Genomic DNA, 22400 nt, shown 5'->3' with positions numbered 1-22400 from the left:
GTACTCAGAAGTACCGTTGGTGTGTGGAATCACTAAAGTGCACTCAATAATTTAGATAAGAATTATTGCATTCTACAATATGTATGCTTTATTTAGTTTTATATGATGAAATAACCATCAAATTCTTGCTGGGAAAAACATAAATTAATTCACAACCGTAAAAGTAGGTGTTCTGAACATATATTTGCCTTATAACTATTATTGGCACTGAAAAATGACTAAATAAAGTACAACTGTTTGCTTGGCTGCATTCTTTTAAACAGGCATGTCATGTTATGTACTGAAACAATTCTTGTTTTCGTTACAGTGTAGTTACACTCAACAATGTCGACATTTACAATAAGGGCGGGACTGAAATTTGTTCATATTACACAATTCAAGTCTTTCTCGCTCCTCAACAATGATTGGAAAATGGACTCGTCGATTAGCAAGTCGCACGTTTTTGAGTACAGTGTAGATCTTCCCACGCCTCCTGATGGGAGATATGTCCCGCTCAGAACTTCTTTTACTGGACACTTGCCGTTTTGGCTCACTAGACGTCAACAAATCTAAAGCAACTCCTCTTCTGAACTTTTTCAGAGGCAGTACATTTAGATTGAATTGTTCACGGTAAAAGATATATGAGTTAACAAATGCCACCTCCAGCATATCCCAGAACAACGATTTCTTGCAACGGCGGATAAGCTACACACAGTTCGAAGCCTATCGGCAAAAATCTACTCCTCCCATGTATAAGTTGTAGTCCTCTACAGAAACAGGGCAGGCCCCTTCTTTTCTTTCACCACCCATCCCGTTCCTAAGAACAGTGCTTATTTCTGAACCATGGTAGTTAGAAGCTATTAGTACTATTTCGGGTCTTTCCATTTGAAGACCGCCAAGCCAGTGTTTGAAATATGGAAGTTAGACAATTCCTTTTGAATCTTCTTGTCATCCGTCAGGTTTTGTGGAAGCTCTCTCCATTTTTTACGGATCGCCCCACAAGCAAGCGTCTTCAAAGTTTTAAGTTTATCTAGCATCAATAACGAGGTTAAAATTGTCAAAGATTATCAGCCTATTCTTTCCTCATTCATTTTTAGTTAGGTTATACCAGGAGAATAATCTTGAAATTGCACTGCCACTTCTTCATCCCTTCCTTGGCAGATACGAAATATCTTAAAATAACCCTTCATGTCAGCAATAGTCCACATTTTTCTCTTTGTATCGGCTTTTTTGTATTTTATTGCTCATACTTGATTTTCCTTTGAACACGACCATGCTTTCTCCAATATTATTTTATATTACCCTTCATATGCAGCGGTAGACCTTTCATTTAGTCTTTCAATCTTTGGTTTCAGTTTGTAAACATTATCCCGATTGCTCGGGGGTGTGTTTGTATTGTCGTTCACTTGCATATTGCTGATGTTAAGGGACTTAACATCGAAGGTCATAGCCCCCACTTGCATATTACTTAGGATTGTATCAAACGTATTTCGAGACATTTACTTTGAAATTAGTGCTACGCCGAGATCTGTTAGCACCACTGTAGTAATATTTCAATGATGGAACACCATGATAACCCATATTCTTATTTATACCTATGAAAGCATAATTATAATTTGTGTTTTGACATAGATAGAGTTTTGTTGTTTTGAACTGCATAATGATTACTCTGTTACACAATATCTTCCAATGAATCTCCAACTAGTGTTGGATGCTGTGTTATAATTGGCAAACATGTAGTGATTTATGTCCTTTGTGTTGCTATATATAGCCATTTCCGCAGCTTTTTGTACCTTTCTCCAAATTCTGGGATTCCCTAAGCTGGCTGTACCAGCCATATCAGCAACACTGCGTGATGTACTTATGGTAGGAACATTATCCAGTGCACTATCCTCTTGAGCAGGTACGTCAGATTCGATATGTGAAATTTCCGTAGTGTCCGTCAGAGTGATTTCTTCTGTTTCATTTTCTCCTACCTTCTGATCTAATCTGCTTGTGTCGTAGTCAAATATTGTATCAAACTGAACCCTTTACTTACCATTCCATCGTTGGTTGGCCACAGCTGCTGCAGTAGAGCAATATCGAACTCTTAAATCTTGGGGTCGTAGCGGGAATATTTCAGTCACGATCTTAACCAAACTATAGGGTTCAGAAGAGAGCCTAACTACACGAAATGAGGAGTGAATATGTGCTTACTAACTTTCACTGAATCAATTAACTGCAAAAGAAATTATTTATATAAAATCATTGATCAAGAAATAAATATTTAATGTTTCAAACGCACTCACATTGCATGGCGTTAGTTTTATTAGTTACAGTATCGAAGAATTTTCTTCGGAGAAAAGTAGAAATATCACAGATTAGAGGACAGCAAAAACCAGAAAAATTAAAAGTAACCTGAAAAACGAGCACCTATTAATCCAAACGATAACTGAGAATTAATCCACACAATCCGTGGAAAATCTGACCTTCAACAAGTAGAATTCCAGATTTACTCTTAACTAAGTTTATCCAGCAGTCGAATACCCTGTCGTATATGGCAATACCCGCCGAATGGACCCTTAATCGAACCAAAATGACTATCAGTTGCTTTGGATAGGTTGCGAAAGACTATTGGAAAGCATGGTGTTCACTACAAGTTAACAACAGCATTCATAATTGAAAATAAAATTTCCACCATGTATTGTCATCTCGTGACACCCTTAAGTTATAGAATAATCCCGATGCTGAAATGTGCATAACCCAAACAGCTGTTCAGAAGGAACCAACAACAACTCGATCCGAAAAGATCTTACGTTACATCGTTCTGAAGGAACAAAACTACGAAACGCAAGAAACACTTATTCATCATGTATTTAGAAGAAATGCCAAACACTGAAGTTAAATAAAAAGTGGTTAATTACTTGAAAAATGTTATTATAATACCAAATTTCAGGTTATAAACAGTTACGTTAAGCTTAATAAAATTACAAGTCTACATGGTAAAATAGAATCAAAAATCTAGGAATTCTTTCCTTTACAACAACGACGACTATTACAGGTCCATCTACTCATTGTTTGTCCCAACAAACTAACTACAAAGTTATTGATTGACCACAATCAACTATTACAAAAATGTAACAAAAATATTGAAAATAAACATATTCCCGGCTGAAGAATCGAACCCGCATTCGTAACTCAAGTCTCACATAAATAAGCTAAGTGTCACCACGCACACTAGCAAAGCAGTCGGACGTCAGAACGACAAAACAATTAAGTCCGTGAATAAAATAAAATACTGAAGTTCAATGAACTCAAACGCGCGTGGCAAATATAGTAATATTTAATCGCCGTTAGCTCAGTACCCAATATTGGACAACCCTCACGTTCATGCCACTAGTAGTTCCATAATCTTAGGTAAACACCTTTCAGCTGGTAAGGGCTGTGCCAAACATGGCCTCATTATTACTTAGCTAACACTCTTCGGATTGCATACACTACTGCAGACACTACCGTCGCTCAAGTCACTTCGCAAAAACACCTAATCTAAGACTTGGGGATAAGCAGCCGACACCCTAAACCTATCGTCGGGCCTATATAATGTCTACACACACTAACACTAACCTCTATGTACATACACACAATTTCCTAAACCTATCGTCGAGCGTAAACTGGGACGTCTTATCATCAGTATTCTCCTAGGATAACATGTGATGTTCTAAATCTATTGTCGAGCGGAAACTGGGTTGTCTACGCTTCCTATAGAATGTCAGGCGAAATAGTAACTTCAAACACATTCTTAGATATTTTAGCTGTAAATCTTGTCGAAACAATAGCAAACAATGAAGCTTTCCACAGAATGAACGCAAGTCAGGAAATGCAACTAAGTCCCTATCTTGTTAATAAAACATGAAATTGAAACTAAATAACGCATGGCACACAATCCACAACTCAAACACGATCTCGAAATGCGCAATGAAATTTGGGAAAATAATAATGACTTTCAGCACACGCCTAAAACTACGCGAATATCGCCAAAACAGTAATCATCACCATCGTAAAAATCTACACTATAACTCTAGGGTGAGGCCAAAACTTCGCCTACCATCCCACTATTTCAAACATCCATATCCGTAAACAATCCAGTGAAACGAAATTCAATGAATCTAAACAGCCAAACTATCGCTTTAATAACGTCCAATATCTCATCCAAAAATGTTTCCGATTTAATGATAAAGTATCGTATCGCAATTCATTAAATTTACTGAGTGGAAATTTGTCATAAAATCAAATAACACAAACCGTGTATTCAGAATGCTCTTTTACCTTGAGGTCGCCTATAATGTTCATTATGTTGACTTTACATAATCATCACTTGGGCTTAACTGCCAAGAGCTACAATCTTCAAGAAAAATTGTTTTTCACTGGGTGATCTTAACTTGAAATCATAATGTGCGTAAGAGAACAGTCATTGCGAACCAACCTTCACCCGGTCAGCTGTCCCGGATTGTTAGCGGAATATCACTACAGCCTGCTTCAGAAATATTTAATATAGCCTGTCTCAAAATTTCATCTTCATCGCCTCTCATGGCGGCATCACACATGAAATACAGGCTTCCTCCGCCTTCAACATCTATGCAACTCTTATATCAACATATCATTCTAGCACAATCCAGTTTCTTCCTGTTTCAAAACTTTTCACCTGAATTCTCCCGTGACGAACAACTTTTATAAGAACCCTTTTCATTTTATTTTTGCTACAACTTTCGTACCTCAAGAATACAATAACACACCGTGATTTCCTATATCACCGACATACACGATGTCACAAAAGTACCTTCCCACAAAAACATGACTTCATCAGACTTCACTGGATTTCGAGACAATACAAATCTTATTGAACATATGTGTTAAATACACTTTGAACATAGAAACATTTTATCCCGCGGTAAATATTATTATTATTATTATTATTATTATTATTATTATTATTATTATTATTATTATTATTCCGACAAAATTTTCTGAACTCATACAGTACTCGAATTTAAAACACTCACCACAACTACATTATCGTTGTTATCTTTCTAACTTTACTCAATTTGAACAATATCTCAAAGAATATTAGCACATTATTTACATTTCGCATTTTATAGATTCTCGACGTGAATTTTACAGCCCTGAAGAGTTTCACACAACGACCAGAAATGTAACACATTCGCCTGATCATTATTAAATATTAATTCGACACACGCATTGAAATTTTATTGGGACAAACAAATTCTAACTACAACATTGATAAAAATATAGTCACAAACCTGTAATCATAGTCGTCTTGGAGATTCCGGCCACATTTAGCCAGCTTCCCTCCTGCTTAGCCTTTCATGGCTACATTTGAAATCATCTTCTTATATATATAACTTAAATTTTACACTCGTTACCGGTTAATACCGCAAATGACACACGCTATTCGCGTTTAACATGCACCGAGCACTCTTCTCAACTGGCGACTGCCACTGTTTTCCCAGGACCCTGCTATCGTCCATGCTACTGCCGGGCAGGTGGTTTTAAATAGATAACAAAAATCAGACCTCACGGCTAGCCTCCAGACTTCCCTTTGACAAATATCAAACACACACAATTGTGATACGCAGAGAACCTCAGCTACGTATTTTAACCAGATTTATGAACCTTCACAGTTTTCGTCGGCGGAAGTTCAGGAAAATTTCTATCACCTTCCATTTAATATTCTACTTGAACCATTGACACGAATATATAACAAGTCACTTTGAGAACAAAACCCCGCATTTTCCTGAAGACGAGTTACGTGGGTTTCACCGTTCAGACAACAGACAGAATGTGTAAAATAGGTGGAGGGGGGTTTCTTTTATACCTTCTGGGAGGGACACCACCCTCTCAACGAGGCTCGATTGCGCAATCTGCTATATCCACTGGACCAATTTTCTTAAAATTTATTCCCTAAATTTGTACAGACTTATAATTCACCACGGTGTTATTTTTATATTTTTCCCATACTTTCAACGGGCGTAATGAATTTTTCCGCCATATAGTTTCGCGGCTTTTCTTCAGGAAAATGACCTCGCCACGTGTCACAGTACTGCGAGCAGGACGCCAACTTTCCTCCAGGCTTAACTGCATTTATATTCACCCTGGGGATTCTATCTTCATATACGGTTTATAAATAATTTAAATCCTTTATTCCTGGATTTACCATGTCGCCAAAATCTCTCGTTATGAAGGATTTTTCGAAATTTGTAACTTATTCAGTACTCGAGGTACATCGAAGTGTCCCGGAATATCACAAGCTCGCTGCTAGCTTGTCACGGAGAGCTCGTTCCCACGAGATAGCGAGGCTCATGAAATAAAGCATGGCTACTCTCAAAAAAGTTGTTTGTAGCTGAAATAAATATTTCGAATCTTTTTCATCGTAGAATTATTGGTTCAATGCGTATCAAACCTGCGTCTCCTATCGGGCTTACGAATACTCTTTTCGATTTCATTATCACCGTCGGCATCGTCTTCTATATCAGTGAACAAGTTATTGTCCAACACCAATTCAGAGGTCAAAATATCTGTAAACACATCTTCAGAAATAAAACTGCCCATATTGGCTAGGGCAGACATATAGGTATTGAATTTTTAATTACACAAACAGTAAGCATAAATGAACACACAGAAGTTAATGAAGAATGCGATTCTATTTTGCAACACTAGTTCAGTCGCTCACAGACCGACGTTTCTTCTGAGGCCACATCATAAATAAGATGTTTCCACGGTTATTACCCATTACATAAGACAATCAGCAATGCTTTCAGCTCAGAGAGGATAAATACTGCATAGCTTGATATCATATATTCTCCTAGCAAATATCTGGCGCGTAAATCGAGACCAAACCAATGCACCTACACTCATATCATAAATGACATGGAGACGGCTGTTGAAATCGGGTAGAGTCACGGACTAAAGAATTGCCAGGTTACGTTTTAGTGAATTTCTGAAAGGGATAATACTTCCAGAATATCCTTATGTGGCGCTAATTACTACTGGTGGCAAGAATATATGTACATAACTCAAAAATTAGGTGGTACGTAGAAGCACCGTCGGTCAGCTAATTAAGCGCTTTGATATTGCAATTTAATAAGGTTATAAAGTTTGATCAGAGACTCAGAAGATTTCTGTAGGAACAAGAACTAAATTAAATACTTGTAAGAACGGATAAACCTCTAGGTAATGCGTGAAGATATGCCATGCCACTTAATATTTGATTGTTCGTTAATAGTCACTTTTAGACCAGAAATAATTCAACTATTGTATATTTCTTCGTTTCTATTAATTAAATTTTTATGTACCTAATCGATAAACTATTTCCTCGTAAATTATGTTTGGTTTCGAACAACGTAACCATAAGAAAAATGAAGGTTATCTGCGGCAACTCAGTTAAATCACATACATATTAAACATAGTTATTATTATTATTATTATTATTATTAATAATATTATTATTATTATTATTATTATTATTATTATTATTATTATTATTATTATTATTATTATTATTATTATTATTATTATTATTCTCTTTTACTAATGGTTTTAACGTCGCATTAACACATCAAAGGTTTTCGGCAACGCAACGATGCGAAAGGGCTGGTGTTGGAAAGTGGTCTTAATTGTACAGCTCCAGCATTCGCCTGATGTGAAAATGGGAAACCGCGAAAAACCATCTTCTGGCTGCCAACGGTGGAAGTCGGACCCACCAACTCACAGGTGCGCACCGTAAAAGCACGGCCAATTCTCTCGGTATATTATTGTACAATAAAATATTTTTCATAAATTAATCAAATATTTTCAAGGTGTTGCCGTTTTCAGAATTAAACTAAGGAAGAAACACGAGAATTTAAATTACAGTAATGGTTTGAAACATAACTAGAATGAACATGTAGTAAATGTTTGACTTCTGCTCTAACTGCTTAGCAACAGTCAGTTTAAAAAATAAATCGAAATAGACAAAAGCTATCTGAAAAATATCTTATCAGACAAACTGAAACGTGTAAAAATAGAAATAAATCAATCAAATAAATAAAGTATGAAATCTTTTAAACTTATATACTGCACACAGATTATTATTATTATTATTATTATTATTATTATTATTATTATTATTATTATTATTATTATTATTATTATTATTATTATTTGTGGTGACAATTTGTTTGATAGCATGAGTTTGATACGAAAGCACGATTTCACATTAGGTCCATGAAACATGTAAGTATATACAGTATTAACGTACAGTATAATTGTATGCGGTATATGAAAGCAGGACGGCGTTTTGATCGATTCACAGGCGCTGTTGTATACTGCACAACGCGAGACAGCCGTCATGTGCTGGCATGTAATGAAATGGAATTCATAATGGGATTTTACATGCAGAATTGCTTTCTTATATACAATTGCCTTTCGAGGTTTGATACATTTATAACTACTGTAACGACAAGACGACAGAATTAATTTAAACATATACTATTTGAAAACACGTTAGAGAAGTTGAAAACCAAATCAAGTGTCTTATGAAACCTGCACGTTGGCGACCTATTGAGAGTCTCCAGTCAAGCCGGAGTCTACTGATCAGACATCATCAGCCGGACTTCATATGAAGTAGAATGACTAGCAAATTTTCCTCTTGCCAAAACACGCGGAGACCAATCAAAATGTTGACCGCACCGAATGTTGCCTAACTTACGAAATCCCATGAGACTCATTTTCTCTATTTGGCTACACCGGCGTATAAGGAGTATTTATGCTACAAATTCTTAATATCGAGTAGTAATATCTTTATCAGTTCCAGTGAGTAGCAGACTGCTGAACACTACTAGCCTTCCCTAAACAAAAATCCTTGATTTACAACACCTACTTCATAGCTGTGGTCAGTTGATAGTCCTATGCTCAATCATTCTTCTGAAGTGGAACACGTTCCTTGATTTCCTGTGGGTGAAGAAAAGTCTGGATTGGGACACAAAGATTTCTTCAAAGGTGAACTGTGATTCTGATTCTTCACAGTTGAGAAGAGATTCAAAATATTTTGCCAAGATCTGACAGTTGTGTTGTCGTAGGCAAGTTTATCTTTGTGGTCTCTGAAATGTAGACTTGGAGGGGTGCATTTAGCGATAGTGCGTTTGGACGTTCTATATAAAACCCTAGTGTTGCTTTTATTGAAGTACTATTCGATCTGTTTCAGTTAGATTCCTTCAAACGTGCGTGTTGCTCCGCGGTTGACTTTTGTTGTAAATTTCCTCATTGCCAGGAAATTCCCAGGACTATCTTGATTCTTCTGTGAGTTCCACCTTTTCAGTGCCTTTGTGCTATTGCTTCATCATATTCAAGAGTGCACCACAGGTGTTTCTTTGTTTTTAAATGTAAGACTGTCACGGCAGCCGTTTTAACAATGGGGTTTTTCAGTTGATCTCAATTCTCTGGATACAAGGACTCGAGTCTATGAGTGAACTTTCTGTTCCTTCCCAACTTTTCTGTGTCAAATCTGTTGGTTGCCTTTGTCCGGACTCTCCTGGCGTTTCTTGGACGAAGCTTGATTTTGATCTTGGAGGGATAGTGGTTAGCGCTTCTCAGAACTTAAAGATTTTTAATCACTCGTATTGCTTTTCGTGCAGAACACGTGACTTCAGGAAATAACTTCACGACTTCGTGAAGTGGTACGACAAGAAAGAATAGCGAAAAACCCATGATAACACAGGCAATGATGAGAAATACAGAAATCAATGATGAAATACCAACACAAAGAAAGCGAAATGCACAAGACTGATAATTAATACCGACACTAACCTGGTACTCACTTTGAGTTTAATCAAATATAGCGGATGGTTACATAGACCCTTGCTATTTTATTTTATGTATTCCGCCACTTTTACTATAATTCTGAAATACATCGGCTCCTCGCCCTAAACCGGGGTAATATGACGAGATGTGCCTTTACGGGCGATAAGACAGCAGGATTCGTGAGCTCCACCATTAATTCATGATGGGTACCTCGAGTGAACCTGTAAAACGAGAACGAATACGTAAAACACGTACCTTACAAAAGGGGGTGCATACACAGACCAGCAGTATGTACTATGTTTGCTGGAACCTGCTCCCTGCGCGTCAAACCTCGCAATTGCTCACTTGGCAGGGGCGCGGTGCTCGAAGGTCCGAATCCCATGCAAGTACGTTTTTAAAACTGATTTTTAGCCAATCGCTTGGGATGTGGTAAGGTTGCATACTTGATAGCTTTCGTGACAGATGTGTTTATTTGGCCCTGTAATGGACCGTAATTACTGTGACATAGGGTACTGAGCTGAGTTGGACGAGGATCAGGAGATGATGGTCCGTGGCTGGGACACAAGCAACCAATTATCGACGTCGGATATCATCCTATTGGAACAATAACAACTGCGATGGTAGGTAGGTGTGTAGCTGCACGTACTCCAGCCCTTCGAGCCAAGTCACAACAAAACACAACGCAAAACAAAGCTCGTTCATTCCTTCGTGATGTGTTTCAGTGATCAGTATATGCATATGTTATTCATCTATGGAGAGACTGGACAGAATGCACACCAGGCACAACGCTTCTAACAAGAACGCTATCCGGATAGAGGAAAACCGACAGGCATGATATGTCGGAGTGTGGAAAGAGTTCTGTGGGCTACTGCGTCCCTGGAAAGGGCAAAGCTTGTTCGGGATCACCCGTGACGTCTGCTCACAATGGAGAGTTTGTGTAGGACGCTTCCCGGTATAACCCTCACACTGGCACACGGGTCATTGCACAGGTGATGAATATCAGCCGAATGCTTGTTATGCGGACATGCATACCCAGAGGTTTCTTCCGTACCATCCGTACATACACCAGGACCTCCATGGTCGTGATTTCTAAGCACAGGTAGCATTCTCTCAAAAGACCCTACAGCAAATGGACGCTGATCCTGCCTCCTTAGCGACCATCCTTTCAACGGATGAAGTGCGGTTCCACAACAATCATACCGTTAATCGACATAATATGCGCATTACTGGAGTGTGTATAATCCCCATTGGAAACGACAGGCAACTTTTCATGTACAGTGAGGCGTGAACATATGGTGTTGGCAGCGAGGGTGATCACCTTACTGGTCCCAACATTTTTTGGAACCTCTGACGGGTGAACGCTATCTGCAGTTTAAACAAAATGACCTACCACCGTCCTTTGAGCATGTGACACTCTTTGACAGCTGAAAGATGTGGTTTGAAAATGACGTAGCTACACCGCATGCGGCAGTGGCCGTTCAGAACCATCTTCAAGGGAATTATCCTGATAAATGGACAGGAAGTGTAGGACGTGTCCCCTGGCCCATCAGATCTCCCGATACTACGCCCCTGAATTTCTATCTTCTATAGGACCATATAAAACAATTGGTGTATGCACAAGAGCCGAGCTGTCCTGCTCGCCTTAGACAACTCATCACCGAGGCATGGCGATCTGTTGCGCCGCAGATATTGAAATGTGCCAGAAGGTCCTCATAACATCGTGCGCACCTCTCTATCGACTACAGATGTCATCAGTTCGATACGATGCTACATTAAAAGACGTAGGTACCTGAAATACTATCACATGCTTCATAGCCTCTTCCAGCCTAGCTGCACGTCATATGCCGCCAAGCCAACGGCCCTTTTCAGGGCCAAAAAAAACAAATTAGTTTCTGCAAACTATTATGTATGCAACTTTGCCATATCCTAGTCAAATGTTTCCAAAACGTAAAAATAAAAAAAAATAAACCTTCAGTGGGATTAGGACTTTAGAGCGCCACGCTCCTGCCAAGTGAGCTGCTGCGAGGCTTGATATGCAGCGCACAATTTGCAGCCTATACAATAACTGTTCCTAGTCTGTGTGTGCCTCACGTGTTGTAAGGTAATATGTTTTTCGTACCTGTACTCCATTTACAAGTTCATTCGGGGTACTAATAAAAAAATAATAGTGGAGCTCACGATTCCTGCTGTCTTCCAGCCTGTAAAGACACATCTCGTTATATTACTCCGATTTACGGAAAGGGCCAATGTATTTCATAATAGTAGTAAACGCTGTGGGATGCAAAAAGCTAATTCGCAATGGGCTGGTAAACCACTTGTTATAAAAATGGGAGCTAAAAACCAACCCGTATATTGAAAACAAGAAGAAGGGACACTATCTCTACACGTTCACTCGAAATATCCCAAATAAATGGGACACTCAACGTTATATAAAATATAATTTTATCAGCCAAGAGTGTCAGTAAACACACTGCACCAAATCAAAGGTTTAAAGTTAAATGTATGATCCAAATTGAAAACTATAACCTGAAATCCATTTCTAAAACACTTCAGCACTTTAGATAGTCCTTGACTGATTTATTCAGCGAGATTTTACTACACTTTTGCAGTTGAGCTCAGATTGCATTATTGATCATTGGATACTATTCATAACATTTGATCACTGCAGGAATTGAAGTATTCAATCCCAGTAAATTTAGTAGTATAACTCTAAATCCACAGAAGGTGAAAATATGGGGATGATTTAGGCCTAAATACAAGAACGCCACACGGTAACTGAAATAATATTTCAGAACGTAAAAGGTGCTGATTACACCATCATATAAACATATCACCATGGCAATAAATCAGTAAGAGCACATGGATAAGATAAATTCACCGTCAAAACAAAATTAAATCCGCAGGTTAATTAATAAAATAGAAGACCGAAGTACAAGTTCACTAGAAGCATAGGAGAACCAGAAATGAAATAACTTTCGTGACCATTGCCTTTGTGATCATAAACCACGGGAACCCCACCCATAAAACGTGATATCTCTTTTTGTACATTGCACATGCACTGGCCGGGAATCAAACCCCGAATCCTTTGGTAAGAAGAAAGAATTAATGTCACTGAGATTGTTTCTAAAACACCGCATTTTATATCGTTTTTCTTGCAGAGTCAAGGGTTGTAGAAGTTTTGACAGTTTCACGGTCGATACACTTCCTCGTATTTCGGAGTGTAAAAGTACAAAATAAACTTGAAATCGAGAAATACAGCTCTATTTGACGTATGAGGGTTAGAAATACGACAAAAAGTCATAGTACCAAAGTTGTAGATCTCTCCAGAGTGGAACGCGATTGTGCTTTCTGATTTGTGATACGACTTACCGATTAGCCAGCAATTATCCCGAAACGAAGGTCTGCACCGTCGTTAAAACTGCATCCATTTTTCGATATTTTCCGGGGCCATAGCTTAGAATATTTCCTCAAAGAAAAGAGTGTCCAGCATTCGGGATTAGCACTCGCATACATACGTGGTAATTAAGGAAGAAAATAATACAATTTAATAAGTTGAAATTAATAGAAAATGGATTATAACTGAGGACATCCGGATGACGACAAATATGTAATTACCAAGTGAATGTATTGGAAAATCAAATGCCCCTCAATAAATTATGCTGGTGTAAGTTATAGAAATAAAGCGGTAACAGAGGTGAAATTTAGGCGCAAGGATTCTTAGGTAAACATATAAGAAGGTGACTAATGGTGTAATTACTTAAGCTATTCGAGGACGGTTATAACCTCCGACGATATTCTGCCAATATCCCGCAGAATGGCCGATTGACGACTCTCTTGCCTTCTACCCAAGGAACAACCACGAATTTAAAGGCATGATGAGGATAATGGCAATACGTTACTTCCGTGCTGACATGCAGTCAGAGACGTTGCAATGGTAGCTTGTAGGTTCGTTGTCGGTTTGTCGGTCACTCAATGCAGAGCATGATTCCCGCAGAAAATAGTAAATTTCTCAGTCATTTGAAGAGTAAGGTAAATTATGAACATGACGAAAGTTGTTTTCAATGAAGATGCGTTTCACATACGATCCATGGAGGAATAGTATAAGAGAAAATGGAGGAAAACCGTTCTGGTTTTTCTATAAACTCCCCGTGTATTCAATCATTTTAAAATGATATGTATATCGAAACCTTCCTCGGGATGATTATAATCAAAATATGAATTTTGGCTGAGATCTATCCAGCCGTTTCGCAGTGATGGTGGAACAAACAGGCAGACAGACAGACAGACAGACAGACAGACAGACAGACAGACAGACAGACAGACAGACAGACAGACAGACAGACAGACAGACAGACAGACAGACAGACAGACACGAAAAATAAAAACCACCGATTCGGTCTTGAGTTGACCTAAATGGGATAAATATCTGAAAAATTGGCAAAACAAACGAAATTACAGACAGCGGATCCCCTACAACTTTATTTACATAGATGAGTTTATTTAATGTAAGAACACGTAATTACTAGTATGTTATTTATTATTACCTGTATATATGATGTATAATCCAATGCAACGTAATGCAACACACTGTAATAAATCCAGAACAACGCAATGTGCGACTGGAATTGTGTTGAAAATTCCTTACATTGTAAGTAGGCTATTGGAGACTTTCAAAATTACTAGAAAGCATGTTGTGTTATATTCTTCTAGAAGCCTGGCGAGGAAACGTACATAAAGTGGCAGTCTTGAGGGCAGAGCTGAGTTGTTGTTTAACATGAGTTGTGAGTACAAGTCGTTAATCGAGTATGTGAATTGGTAGTACGTTGACATGCTATTGTTGCAGTCTTCTTCTTCTACTCCTTGGTAGAAGTGTTGTTTCAAGATGACAGTTTATTAGTGCGTGTGTGTAGAATATATGTAAATAACTTGTAAATAAAACAGTGTACACAATTGTTAGCATTTTGTATTCGTCTTCGTGGATATATCAAGGAGTACAGAAGGTACATTAGCGCAGAATTACGTATAAAATTTAAGAAACACGCCTTAAATATCGTGAAAAACTAAATTAATTATAACTTGTTGCCAGGATACCGCTGAGGTTGTGAGTATTAATTTAATTACTTACGAAATGAATAATTTTGCCTAAATTCATGCCAAAAGTTTCTGAGTTTTGTGTTTGAAAATTCAGAATGCGTGGTCCAGCATTCGAACTTCAGTCACCTAGGGGAAATAGCAGCTACAGTGGTAGCACTAATATTTAACACATATATGTTCCATATGAAGTACGTATGAGTGTAGACCTCATAACGACAATGAAGCCTCCCTTTGTTGATGATTGGTAACATTTCGGCATTCGGATCTCAAAATCTGGCGTTCATGGCAAAGTAAGTTGGATTTTTGAAGGACGGAAAACGACCATGACCTAAAATGTCGGCATGTAAAGATTTGTGAGGTTAATGTTCCAATTTTTAAAAAAGTGCTATTTGTTCGGGGCGTCGACCCATGTGGATCTTTTGCCCCCACTGCGTATAAACCTGCGTGTAATTAGATTGGAGGTAGTGTGGAATGTTGTGTGTGAGGAAAGAAAGATTAAGGCCGCCGGTTGACTGGCGGACACGTTGCCCCCCTACACCGCAGGGTCGGGCGGGTTGATGATAAACTGTCCTAAAGAACGAAAATTCTGCCATAGATAGCCCAGCAGAGATCAATTCTCCTTCATCTAGTAGAGTAAAATCGAACGTTCGAACTCAGATCACTTACTTAGCTCGATGTATGTAAATAACCTTAATTCACAGCATGCTACCATTGGAGTGGATAGAATTATAATTTAACAGTGCGCCAAATACCGGTCTTTCGGTATAGGATGAGACAGGCACTCTACACTTAGACAACGTAGTTGGTCTCTGTGACATTAATAAAGCAAAGTCATCTCCGTACAGGCCATGAAAGCCCTTGAAGGGCTGGAGGGTAAAGGCTTCCACCATTCGTAACCTCGGCACGTGATGGGGTGGAGTGGTTAGCTCTAAGCCCGCCCACCTTTGAACGCAGGATTTAACCTGGTACTCATTTTTGGTGTTGACTGAGTGAACCTCAGGGCCATATACATCTCCGGAAGAGGAAATCTCGTTTCTTAAATTTTACGACTTTCTGACTGGGATTCGAACCCACGCCCTTCCGGGCGAACCGAGCACGCCTTTACCGCTTCGGCCAGGCAGCCCCTTGTGATATTAATAGACTCGTAAAATAAAGTGGTAAAATTTTCATTGGGTGAATATTAAAATAAATATTGAACCGACTTTGTTCCCTTCATATATTTCTCACCATTGAACAAGCAGAAAAACTGAAGATAATTGTGTCTGTAAGTTTCGATGATAGTAGGCCTGTGAGTTTTACTTATGAGGCATGCTTGTATGTACTGTATGTGTCTTCTTCTTCTTAATCCGCTTACCCTCCAGGGTTGGCTTTTACCTCGGACTCAGCGAGGGATCCTACCTCTACCGCCTCAAGGGCAATGTCCTGGAGATTCAAACTCTGGGTCGGGGGATGAGAAGATTGGAAGGGATAGACAAGGAAGAGGGAAGGAAGCGGCCGTGTCCTTAAGTTAGGTACCATCCCGGCATTTGCCTGGAGGAGAAGTGGGAAACCATGGAAAACCACTTCCAGGATGGCTGAGGTGGGAATCGAGCCCACCTCTACTCAGTTGACCTCCTGAGGCTGAGTGGACCCCGTTCCAGCCCTCGCACCACTTTTCGAATTTCCTGGCAGAGCCGGGAATCGAACCGGGCCTCCGGGGGTGGCAGCTAATCACACTAACCACTACATCACAGAGGCGTCCTTGTATGTATGTGTACAGTACAAATTTTGGCTGGTCCACAAGAAGGAAGCACCTTGTGCCAGAGAACACCGTCTGATAGAACATCACCAGTACCCGCTCTAAGCCACTAGAACCACGAGTGGAAGTATTACTGATAATTCAAAAATGATGTATGAATTACATGTCGTGTCAGCCCCAGATTGGAGCTCAGGACTCATTCTTCCGAGGATCGAACCCATGACCGGGAACGTAGGAGGAATGGTGTCGCTGAGACATACATTAATATTAAGGGGAAATTATAAGCTAATAGTAATGACTATGTAATGGCAGTAAGGCCAAGGAATCATAATTATAATGATGGGAGAAGGATATAAGTAAATTGAGAATCATATAAGATTTAAGAGTTGAAGGCACACCAAAAGCTGTAAGCAACAAGTTGTGTAATTAGAAGTAAGGCTTGGTCGAAGTAGGTGAATCATAAGCTGCACCCTGCTAAAGGTGCGTAGTATATCTTCAGAAAAGGTGGGTAGAGAGTGAACGGAAGAGGCAATTCCGTTTTCGTGTGTCTGAGGACAGTCTCCATAGGATGAGAACTTCGATGGCCTTCTCGAAGGGAGGCGAAAGTTAGTGAAGGTATAAAACAGGGGTACACACCCTGATCGAGGCTTTTTTGGAACAAGTCGACTAGAAGAGCGGGCGGAAGCCCTGTCAGTCAGGTCACCGATAATAATAATAAGGTCCAAGTGTGGACTTAGAGTAATCACTTCAATACTTCGACCACGCCAAGTCTTCTATGTCAGCGATATTTGAAGTTGGAAGAGAAATTGTAAATACTGTATATAATTATACATACTCATCAGTCTACTATTAAAGGAAGGTTTTGGGAAACAGAGGACTTCGTCTCTTCACACGTAGCAAATCTCCCAGGCCCATTGAACAACCCCTCATTACCGCTCGGAAGAAGTCAATCTGATTATTCATCATTTCTCGTCGTGGCAAAGCCTGTGTCACGACAGAAAAACTAAACTGGTGTGCAGCTGCGGGGTACTGGGTTCGATTCCGCCTCAGTGAAGAGACAGATTTTTTAAGAGCCACGCAGAAGAGGCTAGCTCAAGCAAGAAGATTCGCAGATCCGGTCCAGAGCAGCAGACGAGAGACCTACCGTTCCAGCCGACGCAGAAGGAAGCGGACATCAGGACAGGAGAGCAGCAGGAGGCACCTGGAGGAGCTCAACGCCGAGACACCGAGAGAAGACAGCAGATATTCGGGCAGTGGTAAGTACCCACAAGTGTTGTAAATATGGCAGATTCCAATGTACCCAATGATGTGCCAGATAATGTTTCTGACTATGATAGTGCGGGGGATGCACAGGATGGACATTTATACGTGTCTGTTACTGAAGGATATCGGTTAATAGGTCATGAATTTAGTGGTGCTAAACCAGAGCAATTGCGTGAGTTTATTGCTAATGTGGATGCCGCACAGAGTATGATCAAGGATAGGGACCAACCGTTGTTCTTTAAATATATTTTGACAAATATTACGGGTTCTGCTCGCGAAAAGTTCTTATCTAGAGGTGACATAATCAACTGGGAAAGAGCTAAGGAAGCTCTTTGGGAATATTATGGAAAACAGGGCACCTTTGACTTGTATTTGTGTCAATTGTTCCAAAAAAGCCAGGGACAGAAAGAAACAGTGGCCGAGTGGGCCCATCGGATTGAAGAAATAGCGTTGATGTTTCGGAACGCTATCCTAGAAAATGAACCGATAGAATATCGTACAGGGCAGCGCAGAATGCTAGTGAAAATCGCAATAGCGGCTTTCACTCAGGGGATTCATACAGCGCGAATACAGGGTAAGCTACAGGATCGTAGCCCTCAAACTTTTGAGGCGGCTGTAGCTATTGCTAGACAAGAAGAAGCCATGATTAATTCCCAGAAGGAGAGAGAGGCACTCCTCAGGAATAGTACGGCTTCTAAAAGAGAAGGCGCGCACACCCAGCCGGTTAAGCTACACGAAGGGTCGGTGGCAAGGCAAGGCCACGCAAGGGGAGCAAAAACCTAGTAAATCTCCCCATTATAACAAGGTGCTGCTAATATGCTTTAAATGCAATAAGGAGGGACATATAGCTAGAGATTGTAAGCAGAAGAATCAGAGTTCAAAGGTAAAGGAATCCCTTACTCCTCGAAGAAACTCCACAGGAGAGATAAAATGTAATTATAGCAGAAAGCCAGGCCATTGGGCACGGCAGTGTAGAAAGAAATTAGCTAACCAAAACAGAAATAAAGAGACCGGTAACGAGGTGAACATAGTACGCACCTCTGGTTACCAACAGAGCGCGAATAAGGTGGGACCGAAATGCTTTAAGTGCAATGAAAGAGGGCACAAAAAGGCAGAGTGCCCACGTAGAGATTCGAAGTCGGAGTCCAGGCGTTGTTACGCTTGCGGCAAGGTTGGCCACCTACAGTGGCAGTGTCGCACCAGATGCGATAGCGAACCCAAAGACAGGACAGAGCTCTTGCCTAGAAGACAAACTAGGAATATTCAGAGTGGTAACAGTAATAATAATAATAATTCCCGTGATAGAACACGCGAAAAGACGCGATGTAGAATTTGTAGGCGATGGTCGCATTCAGCTAAAGATTGCTGGTTTAAAAACGAGAGAGAGGCTTTAAACTAGATAAGGGAGACAAGTCAGGGACGCTTGAGATCTCCCATAAGACCATCAGTCCCAGTAAGGTCATACAGCATGAGGAGGGTACCGTATTAATAACGGTAACCGGGCGTAAGGATGCCTTAAGATTTTTAATCGACACAGGGAGTGATGTCTCTCTTATTAAGGAAGGTAGTGTTCCTTACAGTGCTTGGGTTAACCGCAAGGAAATTCTGAAGTTAAGAGGCATAACGAAAGGTTCGAAGCAAACCAAAGGAAAAGTTCGAATTCCCGTCGGTGGTAGATGCCCAGACTTCCATGTGGTGGACAACGACTTTAATTTGAAACAAGACGGTATAATTGGAAAGGACGTGTTAAGAGACAGCGTCTTAAATTATAAGGAAGGCTATGCTGTGATAGCAGGAAAAAGATACCCACTAGGGGCGAAAGAGGATATGTGGGTGGTGCTCGAACCAAGAGTGGAGAAAATCGTAGCTATAGAAGTAGACAAACAGTCAGCCGAAGGCTTGATAGAGCGGCAGGAAGTAAAGCCAGGTGTATACCTATCTGAGTGTTTAACGAAAGCCAAGGATTATGTCGCACTCGTTAGTATGTTGAACACTACTGACAGGGAGTGGCGATTAAAAAGCCCAGTAGTTAAGTTACTGGATGTAGAAGGCGAAAATACAGCGGAAGTACACAAGGTTGAAGAAGCCATAGCTGTAAAGGGCGATAGTCAGGCCAAGAGACCGATTGCGCAGAGGGATGATAATAATAATCATAATCAGGAAGGTAAATCTCGAACTCAGCGAATACGGGAGCTGCTTAGAGTAGATCACTTAGCTCCCCAAGACAGGGAGAAAATTTACGCTATCTGCACGGCTTATCAGGATATTTTTCACCTAGAAGGGGATAAATTAACGCATACGAATATACTTCAACATGCTATCCCCACACGCGTAGATCAACCCCCAATTCATGTGAGGCAATATAGGTTACCCGAGGCTCAGAAAGAAGAGATAGGTCGCCAGATAAATCAGATGTTACAGGATGATAGTATAACTCCTTCAACTTCCCCATGGTCTAGTCCCATTCTTTTAGTCCCAAAGAAATTAGATGCTTCTGGTAAGCAGAAGTGGAGGGTCGTTGTGGACTACAGACTTTTGAACGACGTCACCATAGGAACTACGTATCCTATTCCATTAATTTCTGAAATATTAGATGCCCTAGGAAAAGCGAAGTATTTTTCCACTATAGATCTGGCCAGTGGATACCATCAGGTATTGCTGAAGCCTGAGGACAGAGAAAAGACAGCATTTTCTGCCTTAGGAAAGCACTATGAATACAAGAGATTAGCCATGGGACTTCGAGACGCGCCAGCAACTTTTACGCGTTTGATGAAAACGGCACTGGCAGGCTTAGAAGGCATTAAATGTTTGGCGTATATGGATGATTTGATTGTGTATGCTATCTCTGTAGAGGACCACAATCAGAGATTACGTGATGTTTTTCAGAGATTGAGAGAGGTAAATCTTAAATTAGGTCCAGATAAATGCGAATTTCTAAGAACGGAGGTAGCTTTCTTAGGACACGTGATTACTAAGGACGGAGTTCAACCTGATGATCGGAAGGTTCAAGCAGTAAGAGAATATCCGCAGCCCACCACTACGAAACAGCTGAAAGGATTTCTAGGCTTGTCAGGCTATTATCGTAGGTTTATTCCGAACTATAGTAAGATAGTGAAACCACTGTACGAGCTGCTTAAGAAGGAAGTACCGTACGAGTGGACGGATAAGCAAGAGCAGGCATTCCAGATCTTAAAGAAAAAGTTAACAGAGAAACCAATATTGCAGTACCCAGACTTTGAGAAACCTTTCATACTGACCACAGACGCTAGTAATGAGGCCTTAGGAGCAGTGCTGTCACAAGGACAGATAGGTAAGGATTGGCCGATAGCTTACGCTAGCAGGACTTTAAATAAGGCCGAAAGGAATTATTCTGTGACAGAGAAAGAATTACTAGCAATTGTTTGGAATGTGAAGTATTTTAGGCCGTATTTGTTCGGCAGGCATTTTACGGTAGTAACAGATCATAAGCCTTTGAAGTGGGTATTTAATGTTCAAGACCCATCCTCTAGATTAATTAAATTCCGATTAAAATTAGCAGAGTACGACTTTGAGATAGTGTACAAGGAAGGCAAACGTAACTGCAATGCCGATGCCTTAAGTCGAATTCCAGTTAGAAACGAAGAGCCTGATCAGAAAGTGCGAGTAGTTAAATCTAGTAATAATAACCAAGAGACTAGTAATGAAGAGTGTGAGGCTAATGACAACTTAGAAGCACCTGTTAGCTCAGATAATAATGTGCAACCACGGAGACTAAGCTCTGAATCCGAGGACGCCACGGCAGAGGTGACAGAGCCTGAGAGTGGAAGCGAAGAAGGTAGTGATAGTGAGGATGTAACCGAAGAGGCTAGGAACACTAGCCCGGAGCTAACAGAACAAGAGAAATTAAAGATTATTAAGGAATGTCATGAGTCATTAGTATCAGGCCATCAGGGCATATCTAGAACGTATGCCCGGATAAAAGACCACTATCAATGGGAAGCGATGCAAAAGGATGTAGAAAGGTATATACGCTCATGCCCATCGTGCCAAAAGAATAATATTACCGGGCCTGAAGTAAGGGCAAGGATGGAGATCACAGATACTCCGAAAGCAGTCTTTGAGAAAATAGCACTAGATGTGGTAGGACCTTTAAATGTAACGGAAGCAGGAAACAGGTACATACTCACCTGTCAAGACCAGCTGTCTAAGTATTTAATTGCGAGTGCTATGCCGGACCAAAGTGCAGAAACCATGGCACGAACTCTGATTAATAGAGTAATTAGTATATTCGGTATACCAAATATTATACTGACAGATCAAGGTGCAAATTTTATGTCAGATGTCTTTAAGAAGTTATGTAGAATATTGCGAATCAAGAAGGTCCATACAGCGGCATTTCGACCGCAATCTAACGGTAGTTTGGAACGCTCTCATAGGGTGCTAGCAGAATATTTAAGACATTATGTATGCAGTTCACAAGATGACTGGGATAGTTATCTTCCTATGGCAATGT

The sequence above is a fragment of the Anabrus simplex genome, chromosome 1 (assembly GCF_040414725.1).
Source record: "Anabrus simplex isolate iqAnaSimp1 chromosome 1, ASM4041472v1, whole genome shotgun sequence".
NCBI classification, from domain to species: domain Eukaryota; kingdom Metazoa; phylum Arthropoda; class Insecta; order Orthoptera; family Tettigoniidae; genus Anabrus; species Anabrus simplex.
Note: the sequence above shows the minus strand (reverse complement) of the source record.